Source organism: Euprymna scolopes, chromosome 15, assembly GCF_053919585.1.
Source record: "Euprymna scolopes isolate OS-2025 chromosome 15, ASM5391958v1, whole genome shotgun sequence".
NCBI lineage: Eukaryota > Metazoa > Mollusca > Cephalopoda > Sepiida > Sepiolidae > Euprymna > Euprymna scolopes.
Genome location: NC_136496.1, coordinates 32301101 through 32317624, shown reverse-complemented (window position 1 = coordinate 32317624; position 16524 = coordinate 32301101). Strand labels below are relative to the sequence as shown.

Genomic DNA, 16524 nt, shown 5'->3' with positions numbered 1-16524 from the left:
AGTATACTTGAATGCGTAAATGAAAAGGTTAAACATATAAAACAATTTAAACACCCTAGAAAAACCAATCCTCTTTTAAAAAATACAGAAATACGGGAGGAAGTTAAAATACTTCAAGAAACGTTTGTAATAGTTCCGATTGATAAAGCGGCAAACAATATAGCTTTTATATGTAAAAAATATTATATACAACGTTTATTGATAGAAATAGGACTTATAGGAAACGTTTCGGATACTTATAAAGTAAGTAATAGTAATTTAGATAGCATTATTTTGAATAATAGTATTATTAGTGAAAAAATAGGATTAAAGTTAGAAGACAAACACAAAAATCTTCCACGTATGTATTGGATACCTAAAATGCATAAAAATCCAGTTAGTGCTAGATTTATTGTAGGTTCAAAGACGTGCATCACTAAACCTTTAAGTAAAGCTATATCTAAAATATTTAAATTAATTATAAATCAAATAAATAATTTTCACCTGAAAAGTAAATTCTGTAGTAATATAAATCTATTTTGGGTAGTAAATAATTCCCAACCAGTGAAAGAAAAATTAGATAAAATAAATTCCAGAATAAAAGCAAAATCTATAGCTACTTATGATTTTAGTACGCTATATACTAAAATACCGCACGAAAAACTTATAAAAGAATTAAATGATACTGTAGATTTGGCTTTTGAAGGTGGAAAAGGTAAATATATAGACTTTTCAAACTCTAAAGCTTTCTGGTGTAAAAATAGAAATATCAAAACTAGTGTTTCTAAAGGTATTTTAAAAATACTTGTAAGTCATCTTATTAAAGAATGCTATTTTCAAATAGGATATAAAATATTACTCCAAACGATAGGTATCCCAATGGGATTGGATCCTGCACCATTTTGGGCAAATTTGTGTTTACATAGATTCGAGTATATATATATATATATATGTCATCACTATTAAAAACAGATATATCTAAAACATATAACTTTCATGGGTGTAGGAGATTTATAGATGACCTTACATGTATAAACGATAATGATGAATTCGCAAAAAAATAAATATCTTATATATCCAAACGAATTAAAATTGAATTGTGAACATAGAGGACAACAAGCTACATTTCTGGATTTAGATATAAAAATTGAGGATGGGATTTTTCTTTATAAAATATTTGATAAAAGAAACGCTTTCCCCTTTAAAATAGTACGTATGCCCCATAAAGATAGCACCTGCCCTGTTTTTATGTTTTATGGAACCATTATGTCAGAGTTTTTGAGAATAGCTCGCGTTACTTTAAAATTAACAGATTTTATACCACCAGTTTCTAGCTTAATAATAAGGATGATAAAACAAGGTGGGGATAAAAATAAAATGTTTAAACAGTTAAATAAAGCATTTGTTCGTTATCTTGATGCTTTTGAATCGTTTAAGATAAACCAGACTATATTAATAAAGGAAATCCAAAACTATATTAGCAATGTATAAAATGTATTTATAATTACATATAATAAATGTATATATTAAAAAAAAATGTATATATGTAAAAATATGTTTAGCCTTTATATATCAAATTTTAAATAAATAAGAATGTAAATATACTAAATACTAATCATAGTGGGGGTGATAAGTAGTTAAATGGATTAATCCTAATATTATAAATACAAGACTGATAAATTAAAAAATTAAAAATGTAATTTCTTACCTGTGCGATACATCAATTTCCACATTTAAAATTTAAATGTGGAAATTGATGTATCGCACAGGAAAGAAATTCATTTTTATAGTATGAAAAGGTTAGTAAATGCAATTAAGAATAGGAAATTGGATCAAATGTTTGTAACGTGTCTTCTTCCTAAGATTAAGGGTGGTGGTGTTTGATCAACACTGCTGGGGAGCCATGATGTAATATACTGTTTTGTTTTTAAATCCCCGAAACAGTGTTTCATGGTAAACAACTGATGACCCCTTGAAAAAAAATTATTGATATTATAGTAAATTCGAGAGTGAGTTGATGCAGTGATTGCAGGCGATTAAATGACTTACTGACTAGATGGTTTTCTAACGAACGATAAAAAATATTTTTGTATAGTTTTAAAGGTTAAAAACTTCAAAGACTATATATATATATATATATATATATATATATATATAGTCTTATTTTTTCCGATTCCAATAAAATTACCGATTCCGTACTAAATTCCTGATTCCGATACACTTAGAGATTAAGATTAAGAGTCTTTATCACTCTCTAAATATTTAACTATATAGTGCTCAATTTTTTTTTTAGAATTCTGTAAAAACACAGATTAAATGCGCAAATATTTTCTTAAACGTAAAAAAAAACATACCTGTGTGGTGGAGTGATTTATAGACTTTAATTTTTTTTGTAATTTTAAATTAATAAATATTTATTATTTCGTATTATATTACAACGAGCAGTGAATGACTTTGTGCCAAAAAAAATCAAATAAAAAATAGAATTAATACATTTTTTTCCGATTCCGATACCGATTCCGATAGCCACCACTATCTCGATTTATCATCCCAATATAGATAAACTTGTTTGATTGAATATAAATGGCAAATTATGTATGTCTATTATAGTTCATTAAGCAGTTCTTGTCTTAAATTTGCTTATTCATTGGGTCACTAGTAAAGCTAAAACCTATGCGTTTAGTGTGTGTTGTGTGTGTGTGTTGTGTGTGTGTTGTGTGTGTGTGTGTGTTGTGTGTGTGTGTTGTGTGCGTAAATAGGCAGTGTGGGGGGCCTTTGAGGACGTTGATACCATGGGGCAGAGGGTGTAACAGTCAAGTATCGACTTGATAGTTGTAGGTTCTTCGAACTCTGGTTCTGGTAGTTGACTACTTCTTTATTTAATATGGATTCCAACAACTTACTCATGACACACAGGAGACTTATTAGTCTGTACTGAGAGGAAGATGACTTTTCACCTGAATTCTTAAATGCAGGGCATACTGATGAGGTTTTCCAGGGTTTTGAAAAGCACTTCTCCTTAAGGCAACGCTTAAGCAATTTTGTAAGTATGGGGGCAAGTTCTGGTTGGAGCTTTTTCAGCACTATAACTGGAATGCCGTCCGGGCCAGTTGCTTTACTGGAATCAAGGTTCTTGATTAGCTTGGCGACCTCACGCACAGATATTTGTTTGTTGCATAGCGTGTTGTCTGTTATAGGGGGAAATACGGGGAGTTGATGGCCTTTGTCGCATAGGGTAGAATTAGCTGCAAAGTTCTTGGCAAATAGTCTGGCCTTGTCTGATGCTGACGAGATGACCTCAGGTCCATTGATGATAGTTGGGATAGAACGCACGCTTCTGTTCAAGATCTTGTTTGCTATTTGCCAGAACTGGTGGGAACCAAGCCGCTGATCAGCTACTTTGGATTAAACGGACTGAGCATATCGCTATCTTGCATGTTTTATTACTCTTTTACAGTGGTTGCTGGCAGTCCTGAAAGTAGCTTTAGTCTCAATACATCTATTACGTTGGAAAAGGCGATGGCAGCCGCACATTCTGGGGAGAACCATGGCTGGCTGTTAGGTTTTTGTTGGAATTTTTTGGATGGTATGAATCGGTCTATGCCTACAATTAACCATTCGGTTAGGTCTGATACTATAGGGGACACACCATTTTTAAACATGGAATGCAGAGGTAGGTCAGATATGAATGTACGGAAGCTATCCCAGTCAGCCATAGAGTATCGATATACAGTACGGTGGAGAGGGACGTCCGAAGACTTATTACATTTCATTTTTATCTTAACTGTTACAACAGAGTGGTCGGAGGATCCCAGAGAAGATATAACGGAACATGAACATAGCTCAAGGGAAGTTGTAAGGAAAAGGTCTAGGAGGCTTGCATACTGACCGGTAGTATCGGTCACACGGCTGGGTTCGTGAACAATCTGAGTTAGGTCATAGGCAGTGGAAAATTCATGACAGAACCTCCCCTCGTCATCGGTTTTATTTGAGTGGGTCAGATATTCCACATTATGGACACTGAAGTCACCGCAAATGTGAATGTTAACCGAAGGATGAGCAGACAGGATGTGGTCAATTTTTTCAGATATGCTCTTAAAGATAGTAACTCTACTGTTGGGGAGGATAGAGGGCAAATATAAATGCACTGGTGTAAATGCTTGGGCCTGTTGCCACACCCTACTATGCGACCGGCTAGCTGATTGCACCAGGAGATAACCACACTCTTCAGTACACCAAGGTACGCTTTGGCACACTCTGGTGTTGACTTGCTGTGACCCTCACTTAAAACCACACCAAAGACTATAACCGTTGCCGGAAATTTTGCTTTTATCACTCTGGACACGGAACTGTTATTCGTGGCAATCCAACGATGAATTTGAGTATGGTCCTGATTTCATAACTTTGACGTACAAAGAGCATGAGTTGCACAGCGGTGCTTCTCCGATCTCGCTGGTTAAACATAGTGTCACTTTCAAACATGATAGAAGGCTCCTATCGCTCTTGAGATTTCTACACAACTGGCCAACTAGTAGATGGTCTGCAACAAAATAGAAAACCGGTTTTCATCAAACGGAAATGGGATCAGGTCGCCTTTTCTATGACGACAATTTTAGCGGTCCACCCTGTAGTATTGAAGTTTTAGAAGCCAAATCGGTCCCGGCATCGACGATTGCTTATTTTCATTCCCATTTTCCATTTTCCCATGAAGGTGTATGGCCATATAGAAAATATGAGTGCAGCTCTACATGGAAAATCTTTTTAAAAATGCGTATAAGTACATAGAAATACATTACTATACAAAAAATATACATAAAAATTAGAATTAAATACAGTTTAACAGATTTGCAATATTTCACAAAAAAAACAAAGAAAGTAATCTAATATATAAACGGCTATATATCTGTCTATATGTTTGTCTATCTGTCTGTCCCCATATTTTCAAACTCTTTCTCCTCCGAAAATAAAAGTCGCAGAGCGGCGCTAGGGATCTCAAATGTGTGTGTGTGTGTGTGTGTGTGTGTGTGTGTGTGTGTGTGTGTGTGTTTTATTATTATTAAATTGTTTCTAATTGTCAAAAACGGGTTAAAATTGAAAAAAAAAAACAATTTGTACATTTATCTTCGTTTATTTTTAATTTTTAATTTTTGATAATTGAAAATGCGTGTCATGTTGGTACAGTGGTAACGTCACTAGCTTTAATGTTATATTTTGACGGGTCGCTTATTATACTTAGATGATGAATGTTCTTTTGTTTCCATATTAAGTATTCTTGTTAAGAAGGATAAGTCTTAAGTGTGATGGCACCAAAATATGTATATGTTGCGTATTCGTTTCATTAAAAGAGAGTCTTAGAGAGTTTGTCTTGTTACAGAGAGATTTATTAAGAGGGATCTTGATGTACTCAGAGAGAGAGAGAGAGAGAGAGAGAGAGAGAGAGAGAGATTTTTGTTGTACGAGACTTGAGAGATTGTTCCTGTTAAGAGAGATTCTTATATATTAAATGTTCATTCCTTAATTGTGTTGAATGGGAGAAGAAGCTCTCGTCTTCGGGAGGCCTCAAGTTTTGACAAGCTTCTGGGCTTGACCATTACTCCTGATCTTAAATAGAACACGTACATCAAATCTGTTGCCAAGGCCGCTGGAAAAATGGTGGGATCTTTCTATCGATCCGGTAAATATCTCACTGCTGATGCTATTCTCTATCTATATAAGAGCCAGGTACGTCCAAAGATGGAATACTGTTGCCACATCTTGGCAGGAGCTGCTAGAAAGGACTTGTCCTGCCTTGATAGAGTTCAAAATAGACCGTAGCCTCGTAGGAGATGTCCTTTTCTCTTCGCTGCAACCTCTATCTCACAGAAGAGATGTTGCGAGTTTGTCTCTGATGTATCGTTATTTTCATGGAAAGTGTTCGACTGAGCTTCAATCTATGGTCCCCCCCTCGCCAAACTTTCACAAGAAACACTCGTCTAGCTGTAAACACTATCAATAATTCCCCCACTCTTTATCTGTGCCTAAACCTAAACGTAGATTCCATGAACAAAGCTTCTTTCTTAGAACTGCACGCCTGTGGAATTGTCTTTCGTTTTCCTGCTTTCCGGCTGACTACAATATGGTTGTGTTCAAGTCTAAAGTAAATAAGTTCTTGATGAGCCGTTCCATATAAGTTATCAAATTTACCAAATTTTCATTACTAATGATTACTATATTGTCCAATTTCTACTGTACACTCTTTAACCCTTATCCTTGAGTGGCCTCTTGGCCTTGATAATGTGGTGATGCCTATGTAAAAAAAAGAAGCTCTTTGAGTGAGGACATAGTGTTCAGACATTGTGTAGACATGCTGTAGATTCTCATTGTGGATATGAGAAGTCGAGATGTGTATGAAAATACATTTTATAACACAAATACATAATACAATTTAACTTTACCTTTTTGTAAGAATCATAAGACAAGACGAGCTTTACAAAACACATGATGGTTTATTTCGTCCCACAACCGGCCGTGACTTCCATCATCAAGAATTCAAAGTTTCACATTTTTTCTTGAAGTGACGTCTCGCTCCCTAGACGACTGACTCCCTCTGAGTTTCTTCACTGACTGTTTTCTAACTCTCTAAAGTTTTTCTCTATCCCTAGAACTTTCTATTTTCCGTGACGTCATACACATGTTAAAACATGTGCCTTCTCTCACGTGTTCTGGACATACGTGTCCAAAACTTTTCCTATTTCTACAAAAGGAATTTTAACCTATATTCAATATGTTAAAAACATTATCTTATAAGCTGCATTCTTCAATTTAAAATTTCATAACAAACTTGAGAGTTCACATTCTTTCCTTGAAATATTTATCTATATTCTAAACAAATGTTGGTTTTACATTTTTAAATTCTCACACGTAATCTATTTCTAAACTAAATTACGAGGTTCGAATTTGTCTATTGCTATTTCATTTTCATTTTAAACTAAATTCTCCATTTTTATACTTACATGAAAAGGGGACAGCCCTTATCATGTAACATTAAGTGCTACAGCTCGGTACCTCCCGCTAGTATAAACAAGAAAATAATAATTATTTTTAAATATATTAGAGAATAATTTTTTAACAGAAAAGGGGAAAATGTACCTACAAATCACGTAACAATAGAAATCATCTTCGTGAATATCTTATAAGCGGATTTTTAAATAAACTAAAACAGTATTCATAATATTTTTCATAGAAAATAGCACGTTTTTTCGCTTGCATCAAATTGTCTGGTAGAATTAGTAATAGTAAGTATTAGATATTAACCGGACAACGCCGGGTAGCCTGCTTGATTATCATTAGAAAAATAAAACAATTAGATTTTGGAAAACGGATATTAACAGTTTGGAATGTTTAGTATTAAATTGAGTACACGAGGTTTAAGCATATGGGAACATCACATGATTTGGTCTGCTTCCGTTGCATAATATTTAGTTAACACAGATCAAATTAGCGCGAACAAATGTGCAGACTTCTATTGCAAGCGTAGTTATTAAACATGTGGAAAGAGACTCAGCGTGCCAAACTACGACAAAGGAATACATAAGACGAATACAACCCATGTAAAATATTAATCGTTACTATGGCATTCTCTTAGGCGTTTTCTGTATAAGAGGCTATGTGATTCTATTTGTCTGCGACAAGTAGGCATGATGTTATCGTTTGATTGCAAGAAAAAGCTGTCAGTAAAACTTTGTGTGTAACGTTTATTAAATATGTGTATTTGTGAAGAAGCGACCGTATACCCATGATCATTTCACACACAACGAACATTTTATATACAATGAATATTTCTACACACTGTATAGACAATTAACTTTGATATACGTCACTAGACGATTGAGACAAGTACGAAATACAAACGGGTATATATATGTATATATATATATTTATCCAAGAAACACCCCCCACACAAACACACACACACACACACACACATATATATATATATATATATATATATATATATATATATAAAGCAGGCATTGCCCGGTCGTAAAATACGCTTAAATATGATATTTTGATTAATGCAGATTTCATATTTATTATTATATAATATATAAATAAGTTTGATTATGTATACGATACATAATAATAAGTATTTTTTTTAAATGACTCGTGCACTACCACTGAAAATCAAAACCAAAACGTTTAGCTTATGATTTACTTTTTTTCTTTGACAATAATGCCTGAATTATAAAGACATGTTTGTCACAAGGCTAAAAGTTCAAACATGAACCAATACTATTACGTTACGCATGCATATTCGTAATGCATGCGTTCAACCTTCACCTGGAAAATGTCAGCGTTTTCTTTATTGTACACTTTTGTACAGATTTTCCCGGGCTTAAACCCAAATATAAAGTTTCGCATTGGTTTGAATACCCTATATATTAATTTTCATGTTTGTAGACCAAAAGTGGCAGAGGAGTTTGGTACACAAACTTATTTAAGCAAATGTATATACGCATACATAAATATATGAAGAAAGAGATTTGTGTTTACTTTAACCTTTTGACGCAAATATTACGCAAGTATAAATCATGTAAAATATCTGCATTAATATAATTACACTTATTAGTTAACTAAAGATGATCATCCAATAATAACGCCGAAAAAAACTAAAAGGAAATTAATTAAAATGAACGTTTAAAAGAATATGCAAATTAGCTAAATCTTTTGAAGATGAATGCAATTCCACGACAAAAATACAAGTTGTAATGTTTTTTACTATAAATATAAACACACAATACACACACACACACACACATATATATATATATATATATATATATATATATATATATATATATATATATATATATATACCACTATTCCTCCGACCTGAAAATAATACCTCGGAAAATATTGAGCTCTTTCCGATAATGGACTGCCCAGGTTGTATGAAATTCCTTTTCCTATAACTATTATTCACCACAACAAAGAACATTTTCAATATATGTGCTGCAAAGAAAAAAAAAACGTGTTTATTCATAGCTGAACATTTTGCTAACCGAATTTCATTTCCTCTGATGATATGTTCCAGTATTGAAAATCCATGGATTAAGGAAATTAACATAACTCCCCTCTATATATTCCTTGTATCAAAGAATAAATTCTTAACTCGAATATATGCGTTTATATTTTGATTTTCAGAATTTAACTTTAACCACTAAACTTATATATTGCTCTATTTTTAAATATTGAGCTTAACCTTTTTGGCTAGGATAACCCTGAAAGTATTACCTCAATGTTATATCTAATAAAAGGATATTTCACTTGACCTTTAATCTGTGACTTATCTCGCTTATATATACATATATATATATATATATATATATATATATATATATATATATATATATATATATATCTATATAATACTAAAAGTCTATGGGTCTTGTATGTTTGCAATCAGATTTCCGGTTTTCAACATCCGGTTGCGCATGCGTAAATAGCAACGTCTTCAATCCGTTATTCCAATTCCGGAATTTTTATATCGCTTTTAATACAAACAATTTCATTTAATTTGATCAAATAGTTTTTTGTTTTTTTTCAACACTCCTACTCCCTCTGTTTTCGTTACGTACGCGAGAAATCTTTAATTCATGTCATTATAAATAAATAATTTTATAAAATCAACCGTAGTTTTTTTTTTTTTTTTAACGGCTAAAAACATTCAACTTCGTGAAGTCTGTCGCAGTTTCAAAGAAAACACCTCTCACTTTCACTCTCATAGATTTCAACACTCCTACTCCTTCTGTTTTCGTTACGTACGCGAGAAATAGTTACGTGTATGTGTGAGAGAGAGAAAAAGGTAACCGATGTAAAACTGGATAGAGTTATCCCCCTTAACTAATGCAGACCTTTTTACTAGAGGGCGTTATTACAAAAATATTTCTTTTTCTTCTTCCCATGTTTTTTAAAGTCGTCTGCTTACATTTCCAAACGGAAAGCTGAATCGGTAAATGCACACATTTCTATTACATTAAATAGTGTTTTCCTTTACACAATTGGTACTGAATGTTTGCTTAAATTAAATGAAAAAAGTTACATTTTATTTTCATTTTCTATTTAAAAAGCCATTATTAACATGTGGAGAGTGTTTTTTTTATTATTCTGTACTTTCAACTAACAATTTCATTTAAAAGATGATATATCAAAATTTGAATTTAACTATAATAAGGATTATGATACCTGTTCAGTGCATAAGTATGACCAACCACTTATAATTCAGTGACTGTAATTTAAAAAAAAATAACAATTATAATAAACAGAACGACTCATAGAAATCTATCTATATTCTTTTTTCATTTTAATATACTTTCATAGAAATGCTTCTGTTATGTAAAAAAAAAAACTATTTTCTTTATGCCACAAGTGTCACGCTCATACATGAATTCCATAGCTAATATAACGTACTGACCCAACGGGTTACGGGTGGTCTAGTATATATATATATATATATATATATGAATATATAAAGCTATAAAATGTATATGGCGATTAAGCTTAATCGCCATATACATTTTATAACTTACTAACTAGCTCTACCTACGTATTGAGCACTTTTGAAGTAAATACTTAAAGTTTACACATAAATCTATACTTTCGTATATTAATTTTATGTGAGTAAATTAAGTATATATATATATATATATATATATATATATATATATATATATAACCCAACGCTACACAACATTACTTGACAGGGATCGCGACATATTCTTCTATATTAATCCCCAAATAATCAACTACAAGCTCCTTAAATCCTACGGAACCTCCAACTTCTCAGGAAGAGACCGAATACTTCTCTGGACAAACGGCTAGAGATGCTGCTTTTCTGCTAACATGAGTTGCTCACCTACTAATACTATCCCTACGGTTCAGAAGCGTACTCATTCCAACGATAAACACTAAACCTGAGAACAGGAGTTGGAGAGCAAATGTTGCTTTAACCAAACGTGCGATTACTGCTGATTTCGTTGTTTCGTTTTACAATATTAAAACCCTTTTCAGGTTATTTAATGCCAAATGTTGTCGTTTTAGTGTTTTTATGTTTCCAGATATTTATATCTTGAAATATTTATTCATATTGTTTGGTCTGGTTGGTTTCTTTCACTGCGTATTAACTTTTTTCGTATAGTATTGTAGTCATATTTGTAAAAAGTTTTGATGCGCCAAGCTTTTATGTATTCAAATATGTATTCATTGTATTTAGTTTGTGGGTGCGTTTGTTTTGTTTTCATGTGACTTTGCATAAAATCGGAGAATATATGATAAGGCCTGTATAGACTTTGCCGTCACTACATATGAAAAAACATAAAAAATAGTTAACAGGATTAAATATTTAAATATATGAAAGCAGTAAATGACTTGAATATATTTTATCTGCCTTTTTGTTATTAAATCTATCCCTGTCAGTTAAATAGGGGAACAGCGGACCTATATATATATATATATATATATATATATATATATATATATATATATATATATATATATATATAGGTCCGCTGTTCCCCTATATATATATATATATATATATATATATATATATATATATATATATATATATATAAATGTTGTTTGTATTGGTTTTAGCGATATTTTTTGAATGAATTCAATTAATTACGAAAGAGCATTTTTAGCTAAATGCGAGCTGGGAATAATTTTCCCTTTAACCAATTTGGTACCCCCACATGGGGAGTGGTATATATATTATTTATATTATTTGTAAAATGTAATTTTACATTTTAAAAATAATATATATATATATATATATATATATATATATATATATATATATATATATATATATATAGAAAATGTCGATTTTTAATTTTAATATTTATGTGTTGATATAAGCTTTAATAATTTAGTCTATATTTTCGTTTAGGAAGATGATCATGTATAATATTACTGAGTCTAATATAAAAAATAAATTTTATTACGTATCGTATCACTGGTTTTGTAATAGTCTTTTATCGGTTGTGGTAAAACAAGGCCGACAGCCATTAGTCGCGTGCTCTTCTGTAATTAATGAATGCGTGAATGTAGGATTGACATGAAATTCTTAAAGATAAACTAAAATGACGGAAAAATAAGCTGAAATGACTTAAATAAATAAAAAGTAAATTACTTAGAATGACTTTAATGAACTTAAAGATGAATTGAATGACCTTAAGAATGACTTGAATGCTTAAAAAATAACTGGAATCCTTCAAAAACAACTTGAATAGTCTGGAGAATGACTAGAATGGCTTTGAGACTGAATGGTTGTAAAATGGGTGATCATTATACATTATATTAATACAGCAAAGTGATCCCCCACTTTATATCACAATAAATACAGCATGTAGTAAGAACAGATACTACACTTTGATCTTGGCCAAAAGGCCAAGAAAAGGGTATTTATTTGCTCCCCCACCGAACAAATTAGGCACAAGACCGATTTTTAATGAGGAGAGAAGGGGAAATGGGAACCAACTCCCTGGGGAGTAGGGGAGCTGGATAGTGACAATTGGTATGAAGGGTTGCCCTGGTCTTATATGTGGGGTTGCCACCACATTTGGTCTTTGCTTGCACTATCTGCTGAAACAGATACTACACTTTGATCTTGGCCAAAACGCCAAGAAAAGGGTATTTATTTGCTCTGCCACCGAGCAAATTAGGCACAACGCCGATTTTTAATGTGAGGAGTGAACGGGAAATAGGGGCCAACTCCCCGGGGAGTAGGGGAGCTGGATAGTGACAATTGGTATGAAGGGTTGCCCCTAAATTTTCCCCACATATGGTCTTTGCTTGCAGTATCTGTTCCGGCAGATACTACTCTTTGATCATGGCCAAAAGGTATTTATTTGCTCCCCCACTGAGCAAATAAGGCACAAGGCCGATTTTTAATGTGAGGAGTGAAGGGAAATGGGGAACAACTCCCGGGGAGTAGGGGAGCTGGATACTGGCAATTGATATGAAGGGTAGCCCCTATATTGGCCAAGATCTTATATGTGGTGTTACCCTTACATATGGTCTTTGCTTGCAGTATCTGCCGGAACAGATACTACACTTTGAGATATTAAATCCTTTATTCAAGTTAAAAATACATTGAAAATCAACAATGAACCAAAAACATGGCCAACTCAAAAAGGGGGATTGTGGGTGTCGTTGGTCATCCTTGTCACTCCAGAACTAAACAAAATCAAAAGTTTCTCCCAGCTAGTATCTTCTTTCACTATAATACCGCATTCACCCTTTCGTACTGGGTAACGTCGTACTTAACTCCCAATTTTTTAAATATTTTTTATTGACGTGTAAAAACAAAAAAAGATAACAATAAAAATGGTACAATATTTCATTTGTGTCGAGGGCGGGGAAAAAAAGGGTGATTAGTTGGACCCTCCCAACCCCGTCTAGTTGATAGACTCCCCCTTCTACTAGGTTTGTAAAAGGATCCTCGCTTCTGCGGGTCAGTCTCTAAGTGGGGATGACCTCTAGATGCGGGTGAATGGAGAAAAGAAAATTTTATAGGTAAGGAATGGGGGTTAGTTTGTATTTCTTTCTCTCCAAGATGGGTGAAATTTAGAGGAGGGGGTGAAAACAAAAATTGCAAGAAGGAGAGGGTGGAGATCTTGGAGGCTTCCTAATCGGGGAGGGATGGAACACACACTCAGCTAGCTGAGAGGCTACTTGTTTAATTGTACTTTACGGAACTGCGCGTTCCACACCTAGGCAGGGAACATGTATTCAAATTTGGCTCCTCTTCGTACACACAGACTTGCTACATGTATCCATCTTCTGTCAAATGCCGCGCGATGCAAACTTCTTCTATCACATCTGATCTTCACCCGTAGTTGGTGTTTAAAGAAAGCGATCGGATCCTGATCAGAAAAGGATACCCCCCCCCGGAAACCTTGCAGACGCGAAGTCTCATTCACCATTCTCGCCACGGCCAGGATCGTAACGTAGACCATTTGTCTTTCCTGGTCCCAGGGCGGCCTCACGTTGTCCACGACATTGGATACGGTAATTGGGCGAGAAGGCTCGGGCCTGATGCGAGTCGTCATCTCGCTGACATACGACCAGTACCGATGGAGTTCGCGGCAATCAAAGAAAGCATGATCAGTCATTTCTATGGTCATTGTCCCACAACGGGGACAATCAGGCGACTCCAAAAACCCGGAACTGCATTGTATGTTGTTGAGTGGAAGTGCATTTCGGGCCAATCGCCAGGTCAGAGAGAACTTCAAATTGTTCAGATGACTCGAACCTGGCGCCCAGCTCCACGCGGAGTGGATCTCACTCTGCTATCAACCCAAACGCGCGCATAGCGGGTCTTCTACAGCCCCTTTCACTAGATCCCTGTGGAGTTCCCTACAGGTAGAAGTCACAAAGTCGCTGGATCTTTATAGTCGTTTAAGCGCTGCTCGGCACTCTTTCATGTAGGCAGATTCTCCCCGTAGCCTGCAACGGCTCTCGATAGAAGGTTCGAGAAGGAGGTCTGGGACGGCGGCACTGCCACGGTTGGTCATCTTGCATATAGTGGCTCATGAAGGCCAGGCTCTCAGCGTCTCGATGACACTTCAAGTCCAGCATTCCCAAGCCTCCCTCACACGGACGTTGAATAAAGACCTGTCTGCTCACCCAGTGTCTCCCACTGTCCCAAAGAAGCGAGGACAAGAGTTCGACAAGAGCTGTTAGATGTTATGCAGGAAGGGGAAGTAAAGGCCTCAGTTCTACCCTTTAAGGAAAGTTTCCTAGGACGCCACGAATTGACTGTAGCCTCCACCTTTGACCGTACCTCCAACAATTTTTGACAAGCTGGAGACCCAGTCCGAATCACACGCAGAGGATCCGAACCGGGACATTCTTCCAGCTAAAGAGTGCTAAAGGGTGTCACTCCAGGCGCCCAACCTCAGTCCTACCGACTGCGGTTTATCTTGGTCCCTATAATTCATTCGTACTGAGCGAGCGCCTCCGACATGATCCCGATGTCTCTGAAGCTCGACACAAAGAATGTGACATCATCGGCGAACACGGATACCTTGGCGGCTGAGCCACCGGCTATTGTAATTCCGCGTAGGGCCGAATTTGCCTCCCCACGTCTTAGCTTCCGGAGAAGGGGATCCAAATCCAGGACATAGAGCAAGGGCGACAGCGGACAACCCTGACGCACCGACCGAGAAATAGCAAAGAGTTTCGAGCACATTCCATTGACTTGCACGACAGCTGTGGGCTGTCGATACATCAGGGAGATCCATTTGCAGAAGTCCGGTTTAAAACCGGCGGCCTCAAAGACAGATGCCAAGAAAAGATGGTCGACCCTATCGAAAGTTTTGGACTGATCTAAGTTGATCAGCGCGGCTTCCGTACGTCATCCATCCCTACCTCTAGGATCGTGCAGATCAGGTGCAAGTTGTTCTGAATTGATCTTCCCTTCACAGCGTAGTTCTGTTCCGGTTCAACCAACTCGCCGATAACAACCTGCAGCCGATTCGACAGGACCTTGGCCAAAATCTTCAACTCTGTGTTTAGCAGAGTTATGGGCCTGTAATCGTCTAACACTTCCCCACCATGTCCGTCACCTTTCCTCGGCAATGTGATCACTCCGTTGGTGACTTGTCCCGGGATGGATCCCTGAGCAAACCAATGGTTGAACACATCCGTCAGATGAGGCAGAAACATGGGCGACAACCTCAAATACAGTTCCTCCAGATATTACACTTTGATCTTGGCTTAAATGCCAAGAAAAGCTTAAAAAGTTAAGAACAGCATCTATTAACAACAGACCTTTGATCTTAACCAAAAAGGCCAAGCACAAAAGTGTTACGGACAGACCGACCGACAGACCGACGGACAGATGGAGTGACTTATAGAGTCGCTTTCACGCGACTAAAAAGCAGATGTTACCTCATTATTGTAGTAGTAGTAGTAGTAGTAGTAGTAGTAGTAGTAGTAGTAGTAGTAGTAGTAGTAGTAGTAGTAGTAGTAGTTACAGAGGTGCGCTTTGAGGGCATGACATGGAAATAGTAAGAAAGAATTGTAAAGAAACAGAGGGAGTAAACACTTAATAAGGTGGGAGGAGGCAGAGTAGTAGTGGAGACGGTGTCGATGGCACGGAGTTTGAAAAAAGATTAATAGAACTTTAAAAATGGTGCTGAGAAAAAATTAAGATCAAAGTCGTAACAAGAAGGAAAGGGATTTAAAAAAAATCAGGAAAAATTAAAATATAAAAAGAAGGCGTAAAAATACGTTTTTCATGAGTAACTTTGAAAAATCGGTGAATCGAGGAAAAAACAAAAAAAAACATGAAAAAAAATTATTACAAATTAATTAGTAGTATCATTTCTTTAAATGAATGAAAAATACCAATGAAAGCAATATAGAAAAAAAACTGTCCTTCGTTGTATATTATGTCATAATACGAGATTATTGGGTAATTATTTCTACATTATTAGGTTCATCATCAGATTCTATAATAAAAAATCTATTACACAGTTTAGATGGTTGAAATTGTAC

General features: G+C 35.2%; 1 pseudogene; it reads right to left on the bottom strand.

The window, feature by feature from the left end:
- Positions 1-12294: 12294 nt before the first annotated feature.
- Positions 12295-12421, bottom strand: LOC145294319 (U2 spliceosomal RNA; annotated as a pseudogene).
- Positions 12422-16524: the final 4103 nt, after the last annotated feature.